The 25271-nt window shown below is 44.0% G+C and overlaps 1 protein-coding gene, 2 non-coding genes and 1 pseudogene across 4 annotated transcripts in view; all 4 read left to right on the top strand.

Moving 5' to 3' along the window:
* DOC2B (double C2 domain beta) overlaps positions 1–25271 on the top strand; it is a 528819-nt gene that overhangs the window by 339264 nt on the left and 164284 nt on the right. The gene's annotated exons all lie outside the window — the stretch shown is intronic.
* LOC142196446 (small nucleolar RNA U3) lies at positions 2571–2788 on the top strand. Its single transcript, XR_012715250.1, has one exon. It is a non-coding gene; the product is annotated as a small nucleolar RNA U3 (small nucleolar RNA).
* On the top strand, positions 7607–7824 carry LOC142196444 (small nucleolar RNA U3). The gene has a single exon (XR_012715248.1). It is a non-coding gene; the product is annotated as a small nucleolar RNA U3 (small nucleolar RNA).
* On the top strand, positions 11528–11728 carry LOC142196452 (small nucleolar RNA U3; annotated as a pseudogene).

The following is a 25271-nucleotide window of genomic DNA, read 5'->3' as shown; positions in this document are numbered from 1 at the left end:
TATATACTGCTGGAAAGCCGACAGTGCGCTGAATTCAGTGCACTGTCGGCTTTCCTGATCTGTGACCCGGGTGAAGAGCTATTGGTGCCGGTACTGTAGCTCTTCACAGTCAGAAGGGCGTTCCTGGCAGTCTGTCAGAAAGGTCCTTCTCCACAGCAGCGCCTATCGCGCTGTACAGTGTGACCGGGTAGAAACACCCCCTCCCTCTGCTCACAGTATAGTATAATAATAGCGGCAGTGGGATCGAGACCTGGCCCGGGCCTATTCACTGCCGGCCTCCGCGGCCTATAGTACAAGGGGAAGCGGGGGCGGCAGTGATCAGGTCCGGGGAGGTTGGTAAATAGGCCTCTACCTGCTGGAGATACTCCAGCATGTAGCGCCTATTATAAAACAAAAAAAATGTTATTATACTTACTGATTGCGCTGCTGCTGCTCCCGCTGCCTCCGCGATCCTCTTCTCTTGGCAGACGTCTACGTATCAGTGTAGGCAGCATGAAGACGCCGCCTACGCTGATACGTAGACGTCTGAACTAGCGCAAGCTCTCCTGCGCTGGTTCAAAGAAAAAAAATTTAAAGAATAAAAATAAATCTCCCAGGCTGCTGCCCCTGCCTCACCTCGCCTCATTAGAGGTGCAGCGCTGCCGTTACTAATTCCAATAATTTCATTCTGTTGTCCTTTAGTGTCCGTTTTCACCCATATCCGTTTTTTTCAAGCAGACAAAAAAATCCTACATGCAGGACTTTTCTGTCCGTTTGAAAAAATGGACAGCAAGTATCCATTTTTTTTAACATTAAGGTCTATGGACAACGGATAGCCATCAGTTATTGTCCGTTTGTGTCCATTTTAAAATTTTAAAAAATGCCAAACCGCCGTTTTTTCACTGTTTTGCCTCTGATAAAAATTTGAATAAAAGCTGACCAAAGCAATAACAATTCCCCAAAATGGTATAACTGAAAAGTACACCCGGCCCCACAAAAAAAAAGACAACTATGCATCCCCGTACACAGAAGTATAAAAATTTCATAGGTGTCAGAATATGGGGACTCTTAGAAAAAAAAAAATGGCAGTTTTTGATTTTTTCTAAGGGGTTAAAATGTAAATAAAATTTGGTATCCCTGGAATCGTACTGAAACATAGAATACAGGTGACATGTCATTTTGGCTGCACAGTGAATGCCGTAAAAACGAAGCTTGTAGGAAAGTCGCAGAAATGCACTTTTTCTTGAAATCCACCCCATTCTGATATTTTTTCCAGCTTTCCAGTACATTGTACAGAATAATTAATGGTAGCCGGGGGCTACACGGTGGCTCAGTGGTTAGCACTGCAGCCCTGCAGCACTGGGTCCTGGCGCTCAAATCCCACCAACGGCAAAAAACCATCTGCAAGGAGTTTGTATGTTCTCCCCATGTTTGCATGTTTCCATCCCATATTCCAAAAAGACATACTGATAGGGGAAAAATATGTACATTGTGATCTCTATGTGAAGCTTACAATCTACATTTATAAAAAAAAAAAAAAAAAAGAATAATTAATGGTAGCCTCATGAAGCAAAATTTGTCCTGCAAACATTAAAACCTCATATGGCTCTGAGAGCAGAGAAATAAAAAAAAGTTATGGGGTTTGGAAGAGGTGAAGTCAAAAGCAGAAAACAAAAAACGCCCGTGGCGGGAAGGGGTTAAAGATCTTTTCTCCTACCGGTATATAGAAGTCTACATCTGAAAATAGCCTCATAGACGAAAAATATGCCCTGAAAGAGGAAAAACACCACAAAAAGCCCACTGTTACTAATAGACAGTGAAAACTAAGACCAGGCTGTGTGAAAGTGAGGCGGATTAATCTGTCTGGGGACAACTGGACGTACTGGCGGCAGATTAGCCATGTGGTTCTCAACAGTGGCCAATACACTGCAATGTACAGCAGCCGAATAGTGGAGATCTCACTAAGTCTCATCCACGTGCTATAACTACAGAGACTGGCATTATGGGTTGTCACTACCTACATTTAGACAACCCTTCTCAATACACTAGTGTGTATACCTAGTATATAGCAGCAGCTGCAGGGAAGCGTTCACCAGCGACATCCTGTTTTACTTTCCATTTTCCATGCTTGTGTTTGCTATGCAGATCTGTCTAAAGAAAAAGTTGTTTTTGTACCGTGAAAACTTGAAAGTCTTCAGTAGATTATATCTTTTTTAATGGCTAACTCAGATGTGTCTAGTAATAGACAAGGTGGGTGGGGGAGGGGTAGCATATTCGACCTCCAGGGCTCAGATCACACTGACCATGTGTAAGGGGGCGGAGCTACACAGCTAAGACTGTCCTCCAGTAGTTGCTTGACTTTGCATATGCTAATTATAACTAGAGAACAGTTGAATTCTGGGTAACAACTTTTTTTAATTATTGTACAAGTATTAAAGTAAAGCATGTATTTTCTGTGCTTGCACAGCTGTAAGCAGTCACAATGTATTCATACTCACAGGGTTCTCTATATATCATACTGTGGGAATGTCTCCCTAATGTTACACACAGGCTCCTATGACCGGGGTAGTCAGTGCAGCATGTAGAGGGTTAAGACTATACTTTCAGGGATCATTTCTATAGTTCTTAACTGCGGAAATGTGCTCGAAAGTGACCAAACTCTCCAACCACGAGGAGGAGCTGTAGTGATCTCTCCTGAGCGGGAAGTGAGCTCTCAGTTCTGCTTCATTGCAGGTGCTGGTTGCTATTGATGATCGTTCTCCTTCTCTATTACAGAGAGGGTGGAGGGAGAGATTACAAGCTGAGTGGTTGGTTCTATTACTCTGGTGCAAAAACAGATAGAAGTTCTTGTGTAGTGATATACCTCTTCCACTATTTGTGGTTTTTTAGTACAGCTGTGACTATGATTGCTGATTAGACATTCTAAGATCAGAGAACGGACTGCCTGGAGCCCCTTGGATGATATTGAATCAGCAATCAATGCATTGCTGATTTAAGTGTCCTAGAGGGACATGTGAAAAAAACTAATAAAGCCTCCCAAATTCCTTTTTTTCTATGGAAAGTGAATTATATAACCCACCACCACCTAAAAATTAATTTACATCCGTAACAACCTGTACAATAAAACTAAAATAATATTAAATGTACATGGTGAATGTTGGGGGGGGGGGGAAACCCGCCGGAAGTAATGATTTTTTCCATCTCACCCTTCAAAATATGCTGTAAAAAGTGATTAAAAAGTCACATGTACCCCAAATTGGTACCAATAAAAAGCAGTTTGTACCACATAAAATAAACCCTCAACCAACTCTGTCAATTGACAAATAAAAATGTTTACACATCTCAGAAGATGGTGATGCAAAAATTATTGATTTTTGTCCCCAAATGTGTTTTGCAAAAAAATGCATAAAAAATAATAGAAATGAGGTATTACTTATGCTGCACGTTGTATATTGCAAAATTTGAAAGGTAAAACTCAATGTCAGGATTTTTTTTTTTTTTAAATCCAGCAAGAAAGAATTAATAAAATGTATTCAATAAGTTGTAGGTACCCAGAAATGTTGTCATTACAAAATGCATCTCATCCACAAACAACAAGCCCTTATATGGCCACATCACCAGAAAAATAAAGAAAAATATAGCATCTAGCAATGTGAAGACAAAAAAAAAAACCAAATCACCAAATCATTAGAACACAACTGGCTGCAGCAGAAAGGGATTGTATAAGCTGTGCGAACGTATATTGGGGGACACCCCAGATTTAGAGCTTATGAGGGAAAATATACCCAAAGTGACTCCCCTCCCTCCCCCCACAATAATAGGAATTACTGGAAAAATAGTAGGGAATTTGGTGTTCGTAACACACTCCGCACTGCTTACATATTCACTAATGCTCTGTACACCCTCTGATAAATTCTTTGAGGGGGGGCAGTTTTCAAAATGGGGTCACTCCTTTGGGGAATCCACTTTTCTGGTACCTTACAGGCTCCACAAACATGACATGGCGTCCAGATACCAAACATCTGAATCTGTACTCCAAAAGACACATAGCACTCCTTCCTTTCTGTACCCTGCTGTGTTCCCGAACTGCAGTTTATGCCACATGTATGACACTGGTGTACCCAGGATGAAGTACGTAATCTCATATGTGGTATAAACTGCTGTTTGGGTACATGTATGGCACTGGTGTACTGAGGATAATTTACGTAACATCATATAACATCGTATAAGCTGCTGTATGATCACAGAAGGGAAGGAGCGATATTTGGTTTTTGCAGCACAGAATTGGATGGTTTGGTTTTTGGACACCATGACACTTTTGCAGAGCTGAAATGCCAGTAAAGTGATATGTGACCCCATTTTAGAAACTACGCCCCTGAAGGATTTATCCAGGGGTACAGAGAGCATTTGTAACCCCAAAGTGTTCATAAATGAATACACAGCTGATTGTGAGAAGTGAAAATGACAACTTTTCCAGGAATACAGCATTTCAGTGCGTAATATGTTGTGCCCGGCATGTATCAGAGACGAACGCACTAAAAGCTGTTGTGCCCAGAATCCCTGCTTAAGATTTTCTGGAATGTGTGTCTCTGCTGACAAACTGGGCACAACATATCGGACACTGAAATGGCGAATCTCTGGAAAAATTTAATTTTTAACTTTTTATTATCAGCTGCGATTTCATTTCTGGAAACTAAATAAATGCAACATTCAAGGGTTAAAAATGCTCGCTGCGCCACTTGAAAAATCCCTTCAATAGTGTAGTATCCAAAATGGGATGACATGGCGGTGGATTCCACTTTATTTACAATTCAGGGATTTTGAAAAAGTGGCATGATGTCCTAAAACCAAACTGCACCAAAATCCAGAATAGTGCTCCTTTACTTCTGTGCCCGGCTGTGCCCAAACAGCAGTTTATACCCACATATGGCATTAAGTATATTATCCTGGGTACACCAGTGTCATACATATGGCATAAACAGCAGGGCACAGATGTGAAGGAGCGCTATGTGCTATTGGGTCGCAGATTTAGAGTGTTGGTTTTTAGACACCATGTCATATTTGCAGAGACCCTAAATTGCCTACAAAATGGGGTCACTTCTTGGGGAATTCCAGTTTACTGTCACCTCCAGGGCTCTGCAAAAACAACATGGTGTCCAGAAAATCCCTCTAAGGCCAGGGCCCCATGGGCCAGAAATGCCACGCTAAAGCGCTGCAGGAAGAACGCATCGCGGTTCTTCCCGCAGCGCTTTGAACAGAAAGTTCACAGAGTTTAACTCTGCGGACTTTCTGATACAATTATATCTATGGGAATGCCGCTGGCGTTTCCGTAGGTACAGTATAATTGACATGCAAAATCTGCTCTTCAAAGCCGAATAGCGCTCTTTCCATTCTGAGCCCCACCGTGTACCCAAACAGAAGTTTACAACCACATATAGGGCATTTCTGTGTTCAGGAGAAATTGTGTAATGAACTTTGGGAAGCTTTTTCTTCTTCATCCTGTTGTGAAAATGAAAAATTTGTGGCTAAATTAACAGTTTATCGGAAAAAAGTAATTTTTCATTTTCATGTCCCAGTGTTAATAAAATCTGTGAAACAGCTGTAGGGTCAAAATGCTCACTATACCCCTTGATATGTTCTGTTGGGGGGTGTAGTTTCCAAAATTGTGTCACTTTTAGGGGGTTTCCATTGTATTAGTACTCTAGAGGCTGCCATCCAAAAGCAAAATAGCGCTCTTCCCATTCTGAGTCCCACCATATATCCACACAGATTATGACCACATATGGGGTATTTCTGTGTTCAGGAGAAATTGTTTAACAAACTGTGGGGGGATTTCTCTCCTTTAACCCCTTGTGAAAATGAAAACTTTGGGGATAAAGTGATGTTTTAGTAATTTTTCATTTACACATCCCAAAGTTAGTAAAATCTGTGAAACAGCTGTGGGGTCAAAATGCTCACTATACTCTTTGCTGAATTCTGTGCTCGGTAGAAATTGTATAACAAACTGTGAGATGCATTCACTCTTTTAACCCTTTGTGAATGTGTTAATTTTAGATATAAATGAATGTATTAGTGAAAAAAAAAGAAATGTCTCCTCCATAATATTTTTTATTTTTATGAAATGCTTAAAGGGTTAACAAACATCCCAAATGCTGTTTTGAATTATTTGAGGGGTGAAGTTTTGAAAATGTGGTGATTTATGGGGGTTTCTATTATACAGGCCTTTATAATTCCTTTCAGAACGGAAGTGGTCCCTAAAAAAATAGTTTGTGGAATTTTCTTGTAAATCTGGAAAATCACTGTTACAATTGTAAGCCTTGTAACGTCCAAAATAAATTGAAGGACAATCAAAACATGATGGCAATATAAAGCAGAGATATGGTAGATAATATTTATTCATGTATTTGGGTGGTATGACTATCTGCCTGAAAAGCAGAGAATTTCACATTTTGAAAATTGCCATTTTTTTCAAATTACCTTAAAATTTCCTATTTTTTAATTTAAATATAAATAAATACAAAAATATTGATCAATATTTACCACTAACATGAAGCATGATGTGTTACGAAAACTCAATCTCAAAATCATTTGTGTAAGTTAAAGCATCTTAAAGTTCTTGCCATTTAAAGTGACATGTTAGTTTTGAAAAATGAAGGCCTGGTCTTTAAGGGGTTAAAAAAAATGCTACCTGAAATTTGTTTAGAAGACTTGAAAATACTGCAAAATGTGTAGGAAGGGACATGACTGGGGTATCACCAACCTTCTGTTTGAGAAAAATCCTGCTTTTATCAGTTACACTAAGATCACAGTAACGTTTGCGTTTCCAAAGGATGGAACCCTTATCTGCTTAGAAAGCTGTTACACGCAGAAACCTGAGGACCCTATAGACTATAGTGGGGCTCACCAGTTTTATACTGAAAGCGGAGGAGAGAAAATATCTCTTTGCAGGACTTTCCTCTGCGCCAATTTTAGGAAGATTCTGCAGCAGACACGCCAGTGGCATCTCCAAAGCTAGTGTAAATCCAGCCTTAGGGTGCATTCACACGGAGTACCGTGCCGCGTCACCTGGCACGTATACGCCGTGTGAGATTTTGTGGCAAAATAACGCGGCGTTTACGATCCACACTTCCATTGAAATCAATGGGAGCGTATACGGCCCGCAGAATCTCACACGGCGTATACGTGCCAGGTCACGCGGCTCGTTACTCCATGTGAATTGGCCCTTAGCAACATATTCCGGGATCAACGCTGATTGAGTTTGCTATGCAGATGTATCTAGTAACAGATAAGGCGGGTGGGGGAGGGGGGTAGCATATTCCACCTCCAGGGCTCACATCACATTGAGCATGTGTAAGGAGGCGGAGCTACAGAGTTCAGCCTGTTCTCCACTAGTTGCTGACTTTGCATATGCTAATTAAGATAGGAGAACAGTTGAATTCTGGGTAACAACTTTTTCCAATTCTTGCACAAGTATTACAGCTTGTATTTGCAGTGCTTGCAGAGCTGTAAGCAGTCACAATGTATCCATACTCACAGGGTTCTCTGTGTATCATACTGTGGGAATGTCTCCCTAATGTTACACACAGGCTCCTATGACCGGGGCAGTCAGTGCAGTAGGTAGAGGGTTAAGACTATACTTTCAGGGATCATTTCTATAGTTCTTAACTGCGGAAATGTGCTTGAAAGTGACCAAACTTTCCAACCACGAGGAGGAGCTGTAGTGATCTCTCCTGAGCGGGAAGTGAGCTCTCAGTTCTGCTTCATTGCAGGTGCTGGTTGCTATTGATGATCGTTCTCCTTCTCTATTACAGAGAGGGTGGAGGGAGAGATCACAAGCTGAGTGGTTGGTTTTATTATTCTGGTGAAAAAGCAGATAGAAATACTTGTGTAGTGTAACTGCTCCAACTTTTAGTGAATACAGCTTTAACTATGATGATTGTTGATTAGACATTCTTAGATCTTTGGGGTCTGGTCGGTGACCTCGGACTACCTGGAGAAGGGTGTTGATATTGAATCAGCAATCAAAGCATTGCTGATATAAGTGTTTGAAAGGGACATGTGAAAAAAATTAATAAAGCCCCCAAATTCCTTTTTTTCTATGGAAAGTGAATTATATAACCCCCCCACTACCACCACCACCTAAAAATTAATTTAAAAAAATGCAAATTTAGTATCTTCACGTCCGGTAACAACCTGTACAATAAAACTAAAACAATATTTACATGGGTAAAAAATATGCAAATCTATTCTCCAGGATGTAATTAGGAGAACAGTGCACTCTGTATGCCACCCTCTAGAGGGCAGTCTCCTTAACATCATGCATGACTCAGTTAATAAGCCTACTAACATGATGCAGATTTAATTGCCAAATTAGTATTTCTATTCCAAAAGGAACAGATTCCCAGCTATGGACGGCGCTGTTTCGGTCTTTTGGACCTTCTCAGCATAGCGCATGGATACTGATTTGGCAGAGAGAGAGACGTACATAGTGAATGTTGGGTTAAAAAAATTGAAAAAAACCACCGGAAATGCATTTTTTAAGTCTTGTAAATAAATTTCAAGTGCCGTCCGGCCCTTTATGCACGCCCGCATCCTGAGCAAGATGCGCTTCTGCCCCAGATGTTCCCTCAGGGAGGAGACAACCCACCATCTTTTCTGGGAGTGCCCATTTGCTCAGGGTCTGTTGGATGCTCTGGAAGACGAACTGCAGGACTCTGTGCCCAGGAGCAACCACTCATGACTGTTGCAGACTTATCCACAGTCTGCTCCGGGACTACTCCATCTTGGATAGCCTGAGAGGCGAAGAGGAAGAAGAGGACTAAGGACGTTTTCTTCCACCTGTTTCTTCTTTTTTTGCTGAGGTATTGTATTGAATGTGTTTGGTATATTGTATTGTCTTTGGCAAAGCCCTAGGCCAGTATTTCTTCTACCTCCATTCCCTCCCCCCCCTCCCCCATGCTGGCCGGGGTGCTTTGTCAGAGACCTTATTTAGTTTAGTAATGTCATTAGCATGCTTCCCTCATGTGTGTGTGGTACTTCAATAAAGCTTCGGGCCTGTGACTTTTCCCTCCCCCACTCCCTTCACATGTAAGAATGCTAGGATTGGGGTATGCACATATGTTGGGAAGTGCGGAAACACTAGTATGGGGTGGGGTGATGTGGGGTGTTGGGAGAGATTTCTTCCCTGGGCCTCGCCTCGCCCTGCTCCATGAGGTATTGGAGAATGTATTTATTTATTTGTGAGTATTGATACTGGTGTATTCTGTGTGCTGCGTCGCAGTACTCTTGTAAATACTTTTGGTGACGACCAATGTTCCCTCTAAGCCCTGGAAGCTGATGAGCGGAACAGCTAGTGAGCTGGGCAAGGCTCCGTCAATGATGGGCGACCTGATGCCCAAACAGTACCATCAGTAGTAAAGAAGAAAACGCTAATCTAGTGTATAGATAGTATAATGATCCTTCCTTAGTCACCCCCTCCCCCATTCATTCATTCTCATTCATTTTTCACGTGCTCCCGCACAGTATAATCCTCCTACAGTCACCCGTAAATTATATGTCCCCCCTCTATCTCTCCCCCAGTTTCATATACACCCTTCATCTGCCCCCAGTTTCATGTCCCCTCCATCTCTGCCCCCAGATTCATGTCTCCCGATTCATGTCTCCCCCATCTCTGCCCCCAGATTCATGTCCCTCCATCTCTGCCCCCAGATTCATGTCCCTCCATCTCTGCCCCCAGATTCATGTCCCCTCCATCTCTGCCCCCAGATTCATGTCCCCTCCATCTCTGCCCCCAGATTCATGTCCCCACCATCTCTGACCCCAGATTCATGTCCCCCATCTCTTCCCCCAGAATCATGTCCTCCCATCTCTTCCCCCAGAATCATGTCCCCCCATCTCTTCCCCCAGAATCATGTCCTCCCATCTCTTCCCCCAGAATCATGTCCCTCCATCTCTGCCCCCAAATTGATGTCCCCCCCATCTCTGCCCCCAGATTCATGTCCCCTCCATCTCTGCCCCCAGATTCATGTCCCCTCCATCTCTGCCCCCAGATTCATGTCCCCACCATCTCTGCCCCCAGATTCATGTCCCCCATCTCTTCCCCCAGAATCATGTCCCTCCATCTCTGCCCCCAGATTCATGTCCCCCCATCTCTTCCCCCAGAATCATGTCCTCCCATCTCTTCCCCCAGAATCATGTCCCTCCATCTCTGCCCCCAAATTGATGTCCCCCCCATCTCTGCCCCCAGATTCATGTCCCTCCATCTCTGCCCTGATTCATGTCCCTCCATCTCTGGCCCCAGATTCATGTCCCTCCATCTCTGCCCTCAGATTCATGTCCCCACCATCTCTGCCCCCAGATTGATGTCCCCACCATCTCTGCCCCCAGATTCATGTCCCCCATCTCTTCCCCCAGAATCATGTCCTCCCATCTCTTCCCCCAGAATCATGTCCCTCCATCTCTGCCCCCAGATTCATGTCCCTCCATCTCTGCCCCCAGATTCATGTCCCTCCATCTCTGCCCCCAGATTCATGTCCCTCCATCTCTGCCCCCAGATTCATGTCCCTCCATCTCTGTCCCCAGATTCATGCCCCCCATCTCTGCCCCAGATTCATGTCCTCCATCCATCTCTGTCCCCATATTTATGTCCCCCCTCCATCTCTGCCCCCAGATTCATGTCTCTCCATCTCTGCCCGCAGATTCATGTCCCCCCTCCATCTCTGCCCCCAGATTCATGTCCTCTCCATCTCTGCCCCCAGATTCATGTCCCTCCATCTCTGCCCCCAGATTCATGTCCCCCCTCCATCTCTGCCCCCATATTCATGTCCCCCCTCCATCTCTGCCCCCATATTCATGTCCCCCATCTCTTCCCCCAGATTCATGTCCCTCCATTTCTGCCCCCAGATTCATGTCCCCCCTCCATCTCGGCCCCCAGATTCATGTCCCCTCCATCTCGGCCCCCAGATTCATGTCCCTCCATCTCTGCCCCAGATTCATGTCCCCCCCATCTCTGCCCCAGATTCATGTCCTCTCCATCTCTGCCCCCAGATTCATGTCCCTCCATCTCTGCCCCCAGATTGATGTCCCCCCTCCATCTCTGCCCCCAGATTATTGTCCCTCCATCTCTGCCCCCAGATTCATGTCCTCTCCATCTCTTCCCCCAGATTCATGTCCCTCCATCTCTGCCCCCAGTGTCATGCCGTCCCCTCCTTCATCTGCCCCCAGTTTCACGTTCCACCTCAGTGTACACATTAAACTTACCTTCTCCTTCGCTCCCTCGCCACTCTCTCTGCGCCTCTCTCTCTCTCGCACACAGTTTTAGGCGCAATGTGACGTCATCACATCGCGTCTACACAGCGACTAGCGGCAAAGCAAGGAGCTGAGCTGTGACAGCTCCTTGCTTTAGTCGCGTCAGTATTCAACTCAGATCTGCGTCCGGAGGCGTTGAGTGCGCGGCCATTAATTCTGGCTGAGCAGGGCGGCTGCAATAGGTGAGCGGCCGCCCACGCGCGCACATTATTGGGAACAGTGGTGACGACTGATGTGAATAAAGTTATTTTCAATCAAAAAACTGCGGAAATGTGTTCGAAAGTGACCAAACTCTCCAACCATGAGGAGGAGCTGTAGAGATCTCTCCTGAGCGGGAAGTGAGCTCTCAGTTCTGCTTCATTGCAGATGCTGGTTGCTATTGATGACCATTCTCCTTCTCTATGATAGAGAGAGTGGAGGGAGAGATCACAAGCTGAGTGGTTGGTTCTATTATCCTGGTGCTAAAAGAGTAGATGGAAATGTTTCTGAAGTTATTTATTTATTTATTATATTATTATTATTATTTATTTATTTATCTATGGAAACTTTTTCCATTATGGGAGATTGTATGTTCTATGTTCTAATTCTAATATATTATATAGAAGAAAATCCTAAAAATGTATATAAAAAAAAAAAATGCATATTTGATACTGTTGTGTCCATAACAACCTGTACAATAAAAATGAAAAAAAACATTTAATGTATATGGTGAACATTGAAAAAAAAATTGAAAAAATGATTTTTCACCATCTCATCTTACAAAATATGCTATAAAAAATTGATCAAAAAATCATATGTACCCCCAACAGTACCAATAAAAAGCACAGGTTGTCCCGCAAAAAATAAGCCCTCAACTAATACTGTCAACAGAAAAATAAAAATAGTATAGAGGGATGCAGTTTAGGGATTCTAGTGTGCTGACATAGGGTCCCAACCCGTAGTAATCATGCAGAATGGAACATCACACTTAGGATGTGCTAGTGCAGGGGTGGGCAATTAAATTTCCCATGGGGCCACATGAGAAATTGTAACGGTTCTAGAGGGCCATGCGCGTCGCAGCAAATTTAGCTCCACCCACTTCTCTGATGACTCCGCCCATTCTCAATCATTTTTCCATGTGTACCACAAAGTAAAATCCTCCTACAGTCACCCTAACATTATACCTCCTCACCCCCCACATTATAACGTTTCCCTCCAAATGTTCTACAGTATTAAGTCCCTCTCCTGGTGCCCCAGTATAAACCAGCAGAAACTAGAGGGGGCATTAAACTGGTGGCAACTAGAGGCAGACATGTCCCCCTCCAGCTGCCTCCACGGTTTAATATCCTCCTCCAGCTGCCCCAGTTTAATGTCGCCCTCGAACTGCCCCCTAGATTAATGTCCCCCCTACATGTGCATTAAGTTTAACTGCCCTCCTACATCTGCCCCTAGTTCCCCCCTCTTGCTCACACATGCTGTCTCTTCTCTCTTTATCATCCAGCAGCCCCCATTGCCGGCAGCTTGCATCAAGCTCACAGTCCGGTGTGGCTCCGCCCACTAACGAGTCATAGCCTATCCTGGTGATAGGCTGTGAAGACATCATCACAGGTCCTTGAACATCTGCCCCCTAGTTTAATTTCCCCCCTCCATGTGCATTCAGTTTAACTGCCCCACCCCCTACATCTGCCCCTAGTTCCCTCCTCTTGCTCACACATGCTGTCTCTTCTCTCTTTATCATCCAGCAGCCTCCATTGCTGGCAGCTTACAGAAAGCACACAGTCCCGTGTGGCTCCGCCCACTAACGAGTCATAGTTATTCTGGTGATAGGCTGTGATGACATCATCACAGGTCCTTGAAAAACCTTCCACAAGCTATGCAGGCCAGACAGAAGCAGTCAGAGGGCCAGATGTGCCCCGCGGGCCGCACATTGCCCAGGTCTGTGCTAGTGAATAATAAAGAAAGTTCACTAGCACATCCTAAGTGTGATCTTCATTTCTGCAGAAAAATAAAAATGTTACGCATCTCAGAAGATGGCGATGAAAAAAATCATTGGTTTATGTCGCCGTAATCGTACCGACCTGCAAAATAAAGGTAATATGTTACTTATGTTGTATGGCAAAAAATGTAAAAGACAATGCCAGAATTGTTTTTTTTTTTGTTTTGTTTTTTTTTTTTTTTTAAATCCTGAAAGAAAGTGAATAATGGAGGATTATGTAGATAATCTGTTTTCCCATAGTCCAAACAGCAGCACAACAGATGGGGTATTCCTGCCCCTGCGTGCAATCAGGACAGGTGGAACTTTTACTCAATCAAAGAACCTCCCCTAGGGTGGGACTTCCTGACAAACTGATGTCAATACCGAGCGACTGAAGGCAGCGCCTCCGCGCTTAAAATCGTCCAACCTATCATGTCTCACAAAAGTTAAGTGAGAACTCCAGGTCGCTGCCGCACAAATCTGGTCCAGGGAGATGGAATATCTCTCCCCACATGTCGCGGCAACTGCACAAGTAGAATGTGCCCTTACAAACTCAGGCGGAAGTAGGCCCTGAGTACTGAATGCTTGAGAGATGGCCTCTTTGATCCATCTCGCCAATGTTGCCTTCAAGGCTACACGCCCCTTGTATTTTCTGAAAAGACTTACCAGAAAGGTTTTCTGGGTCGACGGGACTTTTTTGGAATAAATCCCGGGAGATATCTTAATTGTACCCTGTCTGGAAAGAATAGTAAATACGGCTCAGAGGCTGCTAAAGCCTGCAGTTCTCCAGTACGCTTAGCTGATGTGACGGCTAAGAGGAATTCCACCTTGCAGAAGAGGAACTCTAGTCCTACGTCTTGTAGTGGTTCAAAGGGGGGCCCACAGAGCCCCTGCAGTACCGTAGCTAAATCCCATTGGGGGATTGGGACTTGGATGGCGGTCGGAGCCACCGGCCCCTCTTAAGGATTAACTTACCAACGGATCTTGAGACAATCTTATCCCTAATACGGCTGAAAGGGCAGCTACATGCACTTTTAATGTCACCGGGGTGAGGGCTTTCTCCAGCCCGCTTTACCAAAACTCCAATACCGACTCAATAACTGGTATTGCACGTTGATTCTCCGTGCACCATTGCTGGTAAATTCTGCCAATCCTCATGTAGCTTCTATTCATAGAATCTGCCCTTGAGCAGGCCAGTGTTGTCCGCATGGCCTGTGACAATCCCCCATGTCCGTATAGGGTGCGGTCAACCTCCAGGCTGTCAGGTTGAACCTCTTCAGGTCCTGGCATAGCCACTTGTTTCGGGTTACCAGGTTGTGAAGAAGTGGAAGCCTCCAGTAATTCCCTCGACTCATCTGTATGAGGTGGGTAAATCATGCCCTTTTTGGCCAGAACGGTATGATGGCAATCATCCATACCTGGTCTTGTCTGATCTTGGCCAATACCTTCGAAACCATGGAAGTGGAGGGAAGATGTATGCCAGCCTGAACCTCCAAGGTATTAATAGGGCATCTACTGCCAAGGGGTTGTCCTCCTGGTAGAGGGAACAGACCCTCTCCACCTTGGCATTGTACTGGGTGGCCATCAGATCCACCTCGGGGAGACCCCTCATCCGAGTCAACTGACGAAAGACCTCCTGGTTGAGGGACCACTCGCCCGACACTGCTTCTCCCCTGCTGAGCTGGTCTGCCAGCACGTTCAGATGTCCCCTTATGTGCACCGAACTGAGGTGGCTTAGATTTTCCTCAGCCCAGGGAAAAAATCTGAACTGTTAGCTTGATGAGGGAGGACCTCGTCCCTCTCTGCTTGTTCAGGTAGAGGACCACCGTGACGTTGTCCGTCCTGACTCTGACCGCCTTGCCGCGTAGATCCTGGGTGAAGTATAGCAGGGTTCGATACACTGCGCATAACTCGCGCCAATTTGATGACTGAGCAGTCTCAAGTCGGCTCCATGTCCCTTGTGCCAGGGTTTCCCCCCGATGCGCTCCCCAGCCATGGAAGGAGGCATCCGTTGTCAACAGGGTCCAGTCGGGCTGGACCGTGGACATCCCGTCCTTCAATAGGGACCACCATTGCAGTGATCGACGGGTACTGATGGACAACTGGATAGGCTTCTTCAGCCCTGAGGGGCTGCGGCTCCAAACCTTGAGGATCTCGCTCTGTAGTGGACGCATATGCTCTATTGCCCATGGAACTGCATCCGCAGCTGCTGACATTAAACCTAGGACCTTCATTGCGGTTCTTACCCGAACCTCCCGCGTATCCGCCAGATGTTGCAACGCCCGACAAATCTACTCCTTCCGACTGTGAGGAAGAGATATCTCCATCCTCTGAGAGTCCACAATGAACCCAATAACTGGATTCTGGTGATGGGGACGACTGCCGAGTTTTGACCATTGATCAGCCCGCCTAACTCTTCTAGGAAGGCGATAGTGATCCTTAGGTGGGCCGCGAGAACCTCTGTTGAGTGGGCCTTTAACAGCCAATTGTCTAGGTACGGTATGATGAATATACCTTGGAGCTGAAGAGCTGCAACGACCGGGGCCACGACCTTTGTAAAGGTGTGGGGGGCCGAGGCTATTCCGAACGGAAGAGCTGTGAACTGCAGATGAGACAGAGTACCGTTCAGCACAACCCCAATCCTCAAGAACCTTCTGTGTGGCGGAAATATCGGGCCGTGTAAATATGCGTCCCTTAAATCTAGGGTGACAAACCTGTCTCCTCGGTGCAGAAAAGGTGTGACTGACCTGATAGTTCCCATCCGGAAATGGGTCTTGAGGACGTATTGGTTGAGAAATCCTAAATCGACCACCATTCTCCGACTCCCGATGTTTTGGGTCCCAAAAACACTGGAGAGTAAAATCTGGTCGATTGCTCTGCCAGGCACTGGCTCTAGAGCGCCTTTGTCCAGGTATCCCTGAACAGCGTTCTCCAGAAGGATCTGCTTTTGAACACAAAACGCGGGCTTACACAAATTTGTCGGGTGGGTGAGATGTGAACTTTATTTTGTAGCTCGAATACACGAGCTGGAGGCCCCATGGGACCTGAATGTGACGGCTCCATGCCACCGAGAAGTGGGAAAGCCGACCTTCCACTGGCAAAGCGAATACAAGGGGAGGGGGAGTAGACGTCAGAAGGTAGTTTTCTCCTTCTCAGGCTCCCGGATGGTGTGTCAATTTATACCTCCATAATGGTATCCAGCTCTTTCCAAAAGAGCCTGCCCGGCTCAAACGGAAGTGCGCACAAGTTGTATTTGGAAGTACTATCTGCCCTCCAGGGCTTCATCCACAGGGGGCGTTTTGCGGCCATGGCTAATGCGATAGCCTTTGCCGCAATCTTCACTTGATACAAACCTGCTTCTGCCAAATAATCCACTGCTACGGAGGTGGAGGATAGGAACGCCAGAAGATCATCACAGGGAACGCCTGTATCGATATCTCTACGCAGAGTAGATATATTACCTCGCAGGAACTGAACGACTTCTCCTGTTGAACTCCCACGGAGGCCTGCGCAGATGCTGCAGTATAAATTCGGTGCAGGGACCCCTCTGCCCGCCTGTGTATCGCATCCTGGAGATTTGAGCCATCTTCTGATGGCACTAACGTGCGCCTCGATAATTTAGAAACAGCTATATCGACTCTTGGGGGAGGGCCCCAATGATCAAATTTGTAGTCACGCCGACACAGTAGGCGTTAGTCAGGCAGCCCACAGGCAGATGGCAGAAGGCAGATCTAGCCTTCGGGTAGAGTACGAAAAGTATAGAACTCTAGACCCAGTGCACTTAACATAAAAGTCTGTTTCCTTACAGACAGCAACACGAAAAAAACTCCCCTTTTTTTTTTTTTTTTTTTTTTTTTTTTTTTTAAAAGGGACTTGTTCACTCACAAAAGTAGTCTTGGTGCACCTTAGCTTACCTCACCAGAGCTGTGGGAGTTGCTGGATAACTCACTTCCATCTCATAGGCTGCAGTTCCCATTAGCTGCGCTTTAGGGCAGCGGGAAGCCCGGCCAGATAGGTGCGGTAAAGCCATAGGAATCGCACAGGGCATCGCAATAGACATGCACAACTATGCACTAAGCAAGAAGGGAGCAGAAGCTGACACACAAATTCCATGCCTGTGAACTGTAACACAGCCAGGCACCTACAGGCCACAGTAATAGACATAGGTGCTCACACTATGCACTAAGCATGAATGGAGCAAAGGCTCCACACAAATTCCATGCCTGACTGTAACACAGACAGGCCATTGCAATAGAAATGAGTGCTCACACTATGCACCAGGCATGAAGGGTAGCAAGGCTCCCACACAAATTCCATGCCTTCCTGTAACACAGACAGGTATATACAGACCACTGCACTCGACATAAGTGCTACACTATGCACTAAGCATGAATGGAGCAAAGGCTCCACCCAAATTTCATGCCTGACTGTAACACAGACAGGCCATTTCAATAGAAATGAGTGCTCACACTATGCACTAAGCATGGAGGGAAGCAAGGCTCCCACACAAATTCCATGCCTGACTGTAACACAGACAGGTACATACAGGCTACTGCAATAGACATAAGTGCTACACTATGCACTATGCATGAATGGAGCAAAGGCTCCACCCAAATTCCATGCCTGACTGTAACACAGACAGGCCATTGCAATAGAAATGAGTGCTCACACTATGCACTAAGCATGGAGGGAAGCAAGGCTCCCACAAAAATTCCATGCCTGACTGTAACACAGATAGGTACATACAGGCCATTGCAATAGACATACCATAGACATAATAGAGTGCCCATAGCAAAAAGTATCAGTGCTTTTAGTTTTCAGTAAACACAGAGGAAAGCTAGGACTCAGCTTACCTTTCTGGGCAGTGAATGAGCTGTGCACAGCTGAACCATCAGACACCCTGCAAAGCAGGTAAGACAAAACCTAAATCTTTCTCTCAGAAGGAAAGAAAGAGAAGGAAAGAAAGGGAAAGAAGAAGCTAACAGCCACCTTCTTCCGATCCCGGAGGAGGCCACAGGCCTCCTCACCACCTGTCCCTGTCCGCAGGACAGAAAAAAACACGAGGAGGGGGAGGTCTGGTGACCTCTTATAGGGGAGGTTCTTTGATTGAGTAAAAGTTCCACCTGTCCTGATTGCACGCAGGGGCAGGAATACCCCATCTGTTGTGCTGCTGTGTTGGACATATGGGGAAAATGTATTACATAAGTTGTAGGCACCCAAAAATGTTGTCATTACAAAATGCATCTCATCCCACAAACAAAAAGCCTTTATATGGCTACGTCACCAGAAAAATAAAGAAAACATAGCATCTAGCAATGTGAAGACAAAAAAAAAACAAAATCGCCAAATCATTAGAACACAACTGGACAACAGACTACAAAGGAAAAAAAAAAAACCAAAAAAACATGAAATTCCTAAATGTCTTTTCGGAATTGGATGTACAACAATAAGAAACTGCTTGTATAGATTCTGGAAGTTTTTTTTTTTTTAAAATATTTGCACAGGGCTTTATTTTGGGTGAATAACAAGAAATTGCTCGTATATATCATAGTGTTTTTTTTTAAGATTTGTGCAGGAATGTATATTAGGTAATCAACAACACTTAACTGTATATAGAACAGTAGCAATTTGATGTTAAAACAGCAGTATGTAAGCAAAAAATGTGAACTCTTGCCTTAAAAAAACATTTGCACTAACAGGATTGTCTTCTATAAAAAAAAAACAAAAAAAAACTATGTTTAAAAAATGTATATGGATATGAAATTGCTCTATTGCAAATATTATCAGATATTATTAGATTACTAGCACTGAAAGGGGTAACTGTCTAGAAGCAGTAGCACAGATTCCAATCACTCATTGCCTGTGAAGTGAACATGTCCTGTCTATGTCTATTGGATTCTATCACTGATCTGCCTGTGTCTAAGTCCTTTGGAATTCCTGAATTTTCTGAGCTGTGCTGCCTATAGCCTCATAGATAATAAGCCCTCGCAGGCAGGGCCCTCTACCCCACTGTGCCAGTCGGTCACTGTTAGTATTATATTTGTCTGTATATTTTGTGTACGGTATGTAAATCCTCAAATGTAAAGCACCATGGAATTAATGGTGCTATATAAATAAATAAATAATAATAATAATAAATAGCCTAGCTATGATGTAATGAGTTAGATCACAGATCTGTTTGCATGTCAGCCATTACATCAACTTAAGCTGATGTTTTATACTACAAATGACATCAGCACTCTAAGGTTCACCTACGTGAACCTTAGAGTGCTGTTTGTCTTGTGGTTGAGAGGCTATTAGGTGTTTCTATCACATCACAGACGTGTGAGTCACTACACACATTGCTTGCTCTGTATTTCATGGTCAAACAGTGTTTGATAAACACGTGCCAGCGGCCACTTTCTGGTAGCATGACCATTTTTGTTCCAAAGCGAATCACCATTTGTTCGGGCTCATTAAAAAACAAACAATTTGGAATATTTAGGAATAACCCAGCTCATTACAAACCGATTTGCCCATTTCTACTCATAAGCATTAACAAATATATAGTAAAACTGATGTCACCTAGCAATTGGCTCAGCTTGTTCTATCTGTACTTATGCAAAACATAATGTTTGGTTACCGTACCATTGTCTCATTGACAGGTATTGTGTTTTATCAGAAATGTATCTACATGAGCATAGGCAGACCTCTCTAACTTTCGGTGCTTTTATTAACTCTTCACTTTATCACTTTTTCATTTATATTCTTGGAAAATAGGCCATCTGTCATTATGGCTGATTTTATTTGACTGCTTTAATGAGAAGCAATTTTATTCAAATTTGACTTTTATGCTCATGTAGAGTTATTAACAGAATAGATGTATGCAAGATAGGAGAGCGGCATTTTCTGATTCCTTGCATGAAATGACACTTCCTCGTCAGTGTATATGCGACTATAATAGCATAAATGTGTCTACCAACTAAATTAGAACTAATGCTTAGACATCTATTTTATACAGTGACAGCACAGTTTGTTCAATATATTCCAAATGTCTGGAGAGATTTATGAGCACTCATCAAGTCACAGTCACAGAGCAAATGCTTCATGAAATTTGGTATATTTTTCTGTGTTACTGTACTTGTCAGAATACATATAACTAGGAAATAATGAGGTTAGATTCAAGCTAATTATATCCCTATAAGTGGATAAATGTTATATTTTTGCTTACTTATCAAATGTTATGTATACATCATATATAGAGATGTATACATATGTATATATAACTGTTACAACTGTTATTGTTATCACAATGAAAACAATTACTGTTATCAGAAGATTATAAAAATATAATTTTGTAGTAGTATTTGTATTGTATTATGAAACAATTTCAATTACATTTCTGGTGGTTGTGTTATTAACCTTGTTATACATAAGGACCTTATAGACTGAAATGAGTAATTTTCCTGTGTGCACTTTGATTCTGAATATGGTGTCTTTGTAAACAAAAAGATATATGTCACCATATTCTACCAGTGAGTACCAAAAATATTTTTATAATGAGATTGTATGTTTACGTTTCATAAGTTTATTAATTATCAATTAAAATAGTGGAACCATACACTTGTACCCAGAGCTGGTTTAGACAAAATGGGGCCCTGGGCAAAATTAAAAGTGGGGCCCGACTTGTACATACCACATAGTCACATTCTGTTAATTCGATGTGCCGCAGTGCCTCTCACTGGTACTTACAGGGGTGTTCTTAATGTCTTTTAAGTGGTTGTTTGTAAATTTGTAAGGTTTTTTTGCCTAGATAAATTAGTTGCTTGTGAACCTTATCTTTAAAGAGGACCTTTCATCAGATTGGGCACAGGCAGTTCTATATACTGCTGGAAAGCCGACAGTGCGCTGAATTCAGCACACTATCGGCTTTCCCAATCTGTACCCGGTGTAAAGCGCTATCGGTGTCGGTACTGTAGAGCTTTACAGTCAGAAGGGCGTTTCTGCCAGTCAGTCAGGAACGTCCTTCTCCACAGCAGCGCCAATAGCGCTGTACAGTGTGAGCGGGGAGGAATGCCCCCTCCCCTCCTTATAATACTTGTCTATGGACGAGCACTGTGAGCAGAGGGAGGGGGAGTTCCTCCCTGCTCACACTGTACAGCGCGATAGGCGCTGCTGTGGAGAAGGACATTCCTGGCTGACTGTCAGAAACGCCCTTCTGACTGTAAAGCTCTACAGTACCGGGACCGATAGCGCTTTACCTAGGGCACAGATCGGGAAAGCCGATTCAGCGCACTGTCGGCTTTGCAGCAGTATATAGAACTGCCTATGCCCAATCTGATGAAAGGTCCTCTTTAAAGTTCAGGTGCAAGAGCAACAAGGCACATGCACTTCCCCATAATAAAAAATATTTATATACATACAGAATAATCAAATAGGACCGCTATACCAGGACTACATACTGTCATATCACCCGCTCACCGCTATACCAGGACTAAATACTGTCATATCACCCGCTGACCACTATACCAGAACTAAATACTATCACGTGACCCGCTGACCACTACACCAGGACTAAATACTGTCACATCACCCGTTGCACGCTATACCAGGACTAAACACTGTCACGTCATCCGCTGACCACTATACCAGGACTAAATACTGTCACGTCACCCGCTGACCACTACACCAGAACTAAATACTGTCGCGTCACCCGCTGACCACTACACCAGAACTAAATACTGTCACATCACCCGCTGACCACTATACCAGGACTTACATACTGTCACATCACCTGCTGACCGCTATTTTCAGTGCTGAAAAAAAAACCTCCCATTGACTTCAATGGGTGCCACTAGCTTTTTTTCCACTAGCAGAATTTTCCGCTAGCAGAACCAATTGAATTAAATGGGAGGCTTTTTTTTCAGCGTGGATAATTCAATATCGATATCTCTAGCACAGGGGTATATACCATGAAAGCTGGCAGTACAGTGAATTCAGTCTTTCTAGTGGTATATAATACCACCTATCTCTGAGGACATGACTGGTCTAGGTATAGGACACCACTAGGACAGATATAGGACCTGCTCCATAATTTGCAGCTCTTAAATTTGGCCCGGACACATGGCCACAAAAACAATGTCCGTGTGTACTGGGACCATTGAAATATAATAGTCCACAATATTATCCACAATTGTGGATAAAAAGTATGATCATGTGCATTACAATTTAGTAACTCCATATGCCTCATATTAATAGCAGTTAACGCCATCATCTCCCTCACATTAACCTCTGTGTGCCTCAGATAAGAGTTACTGATATGTAAGAGACATGGAGGTAATAATTAAGTATTTTCATTATTAGTACCCCCATATGTCTCACATATTAGTAACCCTTATATGGGATACACAAGGGTTAATGTGAGGGACATGATGGGGTTAATTGCTATTAATGTGAGGCACATGAAGTTACTGAAACTAAATTAATCACCCCAAATGCCTGACATTAATAGGCATACAGTAGTAACCCAGCATCTACCGGTGTGTTTTTTTACTTTCACTTTGCTGAGTTCTCTGCTTCCTTCTCTTCTGTGCAGGATGTAATGGAAGGAACTTGGCAGGGTCCATCTTCTGTATAGCGATAAGCCCCGCCTCCTGAGCTCTCCTCACCCTCTCATTGGTGGGCAGAGGGCAGCCAGAGAAGGGGGGAGGGGTGAAGTATCCTGAGAGCGTTGAATGGAGCTTCCTCGATCAATGCAGCTACACAGTGTCCTTGCGACATATACTTTCCCTATATTAATAGGGAAAGTATTCCACCGCCAGGGGGCCCGTGCAAGTGCAGGGGTCCTGGGCAATTTCCCAGTTTGCCCCTCCCCCTAACTCCAGCCCTGCTTGTACCCTATTAGTGCATCAGATGCATCGTCATGCATTTATACATACACCAGTACCTCTTTTGCGCACAGTACACACACCTTGATACAAAGACGATAATTATATTTACAAATATACTTAAAACCTATTATTGCATCAGAAATACAACCATGTATTTAAAAATACATCTGTTATGCTTCCACTATGAAATAACCCCACAGTTTCATCAGAGGTGTATTGAATATTGGGCAAAGTGACACATTAATCTGCTATATGATTTCACCTTCACCGCCTGGAGATTAAGCAAGATGTTTATATTTTCCACTACCTGAAAAAGTCAGTTAAAGGGAAAAAAAATCAGCTTTGCCTCCCACTGAAATGAACGGAGACAAAATTAATCTCTAAATTCCACCATGTGAATACACCCTTATACATATAGCTTGATAAGAAGCCTGAATATCCACATGAATTTGTTTAGATTCATTTCAGCTCCACCCAGAAGTCCTAATATTTCTGTAAATCTGGTTCGCCTCTATCTTAGGCCCACTATTTTAATTGACAATTAATAAGCTAGTTTTTTTTAGAGTTCTTTCATTAAACTTATTATTATGCTTTGTACCAGTGAGTGCTTCAATGTCTGCCTTCAACACATGCCTTATTATGAATGTCCAGTGGTATCGGAGCACAGAAGTTATAGTTGGCCTGCACATTAGTGCCTTTCTACCACATAATAGCAATACTATAACTAAATCAGTACAGTTGGACGCACCTTTAGCTTCTAAATATTACTACAGTTAATTATAATAACATGATTAAATAAGCTATATATTATTGCATATGTGTTATTACGTAATCATTAGAGATGTGTGAGTAGTACTCGATCGAGTAGGTATTCGATCGAATACTATGGTATTCGAAATACTCATACTCGATTGAGTACCACTCGCTGTTCGAATGTAAAAGTTCAATGCAGAACCAGCATCGATTGGCTGAATGCTATACAGTCGGCCAATCAACGCTGGTTCTTCTCTTACCTTTAGAAGTCTTCTCCGTGCAGCTTCCCCGTGGTGTCTTCCGGCTCTTTATTCACTCTGCCAGGCATCGGGCCTGGGCAGAGCCGACTGCGCATGTCCGCTTGTAGTGCAGGCATGCGCTGTCGGCTCTGCCCAGGCCCGATGCCTGGCAGAGTGAATGAAGAGCCGGAAGACGCCGCGGGGACGCTGCACAGAGAAGACTTCTCGGAGGATCCAGCCCGACCCTCACTCGTGGACTTGGTAAGTATAATTTGATCGAACGTTGCCTACCCCTGAAACGAGCATTTTTCCCCCATAGACAATAATAGGGTTCGATATTCGATTCGAGTAGTAGAATATTGAGGGGCTACTCGAAACGAATATTGAACCTCGAACATTTTACTGTTCGCTCATCTCTAGTAATCATAATATATATATATATATATATATATATACACTCACCGGCCACTTTATTAGGTACACCATGCTAGTAACGGGTTGGACCCCCTTTTGCCTTCAGAACTGCCTCAATTCTTCGTGGCATAGATTCAACAAGGTGCTGGAAGCATTCCTCAGAGATTTTGGTCCATATTGACATGATGGCATCACACAGTTGCCGCAGATTTGTCGGCTGCACATCCATGATGCGAATCTCCCGTTCCACCACATCCCAAAGATGCTCTATTGGATTGAGATCTGGTGACTGTGGAGGCCATTGGAGTACAGTGAACTCATTGTCATGTTCAAGAAACCAGTCTGAGATGATTCCAGCTTTATGACATGGCATTGCATTATCCTGCTGAAAGTAGCCATCAGATGTTGGGTACATTGTGGTCATAAAGGGATGGACATGGTCAGCAACAATACTCAGGTAGGCTTTGGCGTTGCAACGATGCTCAATTGGTACCAAGGGGCCCAAAGAGTGCCAAGAAAATATTCCCCACACCATGACACCACCACCACCAGCCTGAACCGTTGATACAAGGCAGGATGGATCCATGCTTTCATGTTGTTGACGCCAAATTCTGACCCTACCATCCGAATGTCGCAGCAGAAATCGAGACTCATCAGACCAGGCAACGTTTTTCCAATCTTCAATTGTCCAATTTCGATGAGCTTGTGCAAATTGTAGCCTCAGTTTCCTGTTCTTAGCTGAAAGGAGTGGCACCC

The sequence above is a fragment of the Leptodactylus fuscus genome, chromosome 2, assembly GCF_031893055.1.
Source record: "Leptodactylus fuscus isolate aLepFus1 chromosome 2, aLepFus1.hap2, whole genome shotgun sequence".
Lineage (NCBI taxonomy): Eukaryota > Metazoa > Chordata > Amphibia > Anura > Leptodactylidae > Leptodactylus > Leptodactylus fuscus.
This window is presented reverse-complemented; position numbering and strand designations above follow the sequence as displayed.